This window comes from Sitophilus oryzae, unplaced genomic scaffold (genome assembly GCF_002938485.1).
Source record: "Sitophilus oryzae breed Bouriz unplaced genomic scaffold, Soryzae_2.0 scaffold_41_pilon_pilon, whole genome shotgun sequence".
NCBI classification, from domain to species: domain Eukaryota; kingdom Metazoa; phylum Arthropoda; class Insecta; order Coleoptera; family Curculionidae; genus Sitophilus; species Sitophilus oryzae.
This window is the reverse complement of record NW_022146996.1, coordinates 2,154,249-2,156,219: the sequence shown is the minus strand read 5'-3', so window position 1 is coordinate 2,156,219 and position 1,971 is coordinate 2,154,249.

Here is a 1,971-nt window from a genome sequence, read left to right as displayed (position 1 = left end):
GTATACATGTGTTTATATTTGTTAAATAAAAAAACCTTTATTGTATATCTAACTTACTTATTTTTCATACTGATGAGTATGGTTTCCCTAGTACAGCGGCAGAGGTGCAAGCTCACAGAAAACTTAAGTCTTTTTGATTTAAATCATTTTAATGACTTAAGTCATTTGATTTTAAATCATTCATATATTTATAAAGTAACCAAATTGTCTCCAAACTACATTCTGTGAAGCCGAGCCGGTGAAATGGGTATGTAAATCCTCTGAAAGAATTTGTATATATGATATAAGTCGCTTAGTTAGGCCTGCTCAAGCGTAGTGCGCAAGCCTGGATTTTGAATTATCGATGGGAAAACTAGACCAATAAGAGACTAGCACACCAGCTGTTCATTCTTACGGCCTCCTCTATAAAACCGTCCCAGATACTGGCTTTTGTCAAAGCCCTGGGACTGTATGATGAGTTATGACTCAAGAAAGGGGGACACAATGGATCTGTAAGGTCGCAGTGATTAACCCCCCTCCCACTCATTCTAATTCTAATTCTACGGCTTCGTCCAACTTAGTACGACTTTCGTTTGAGCTCCCCTTCGACAATTGGCTAATCCTCAGAGTAAGGGCTAATCGATAGTCGGAATTTTGGAGTTGCGCTATTGCGCCAGTGTCTGCCTAACAAATGAATTTATGTGAAATATACATGGACCGGTTATCTAGTTGTCTCTAACTCGGCTTCAACACATTGCAGAGATAGGCGATAATCTGTATATCTATACTAATATATAAAATCCTTAAGTGACTGACATACTGATTAATCACGATCCTGCCCAAACCACTCAACGTAAGAAGCTCAGTTTTGGCATACAGGATGATTTTAGGGTGTAGGGTTCGATAAGAAGGGATTTTTCGAAATTCCGGTTCCAAGGGGGTGAAACCACCCCTCAAATATTACAATATTTTTTATTTAAAAAACGATCAAGTTTCCGAAAAAACGCTTAAACACGTAATTTTAGTTTGTTTTTTTTACATATTTTAAGATTTTTTAAAAATGTATAGGTACAATGTGTTTCGAAAAATCTGGTCATTGATTAATCACGATCCTGCTTAAAACGCTTGACGTAAAAAGCTGATTTTTGGAAAACGGATTGACTTTAGGGTGTAGAGGTTCGATAAGAGGGGATTTTTCGAAACTCAAATTCTAAAGGGGTGAAACCACCCCTCAAATATTAGAATATTTTTTATTTAAAAACCGGTGAGTTTTTCGGAAAAACTCTTAAACACGTATATTTTATTTTGTAGTTTTCCATATTTTAAGATTTTTTTGAGAGTTTCATAAAATATGACCATTGAGTAATCACGATTCTGTTTAAACTGCTTGACGTTTAAGCTGATTTTTGGCAAACGGCTTGGCGGTGGGGTGTAGAGGTTCGATAAGGAGGGGCTTATCGAATCTCAAATTCCAAGAGGGTGAAAACGCCCCTCAAATATTAAATATTTGTTATTTAAAAAACGGTTAGTCTTTCGGAAAAACGCTTGGACACGCATAATTTATTTTGTTTTTTACATATTTTGAAATTTTTAAAAAAATCACACAGGGTGTTCCAAAAAGTTGGGTAATTGATTAACCACGATTCTGCTTAAACTGCTTGACGTAAAAAGCTTATTTTTGGCAAACGGATTTTTCGAAAGTCAAATTCCAACGAGATGAAACTACCCCTCAATTACCAAATTATATAATAATATCGCCATATTCTTTTTTCTCATGCTGACATAAATGTGAGAAAATTTTATCCAGTTTGTATGTTAATGGAAATTCTCGCTTTGCTTTATCATCACCATTACAAATGATTAATTCGACACGAACGAAGTCGCTCGTACACGCTAGTAAAATATATAAAAAACTTAATGTGTTAAAGAAATTGGATCCAGTTCGTGTGATTTGCATTAAAAAAAAATACAATTTTATTGTCAATGATATAC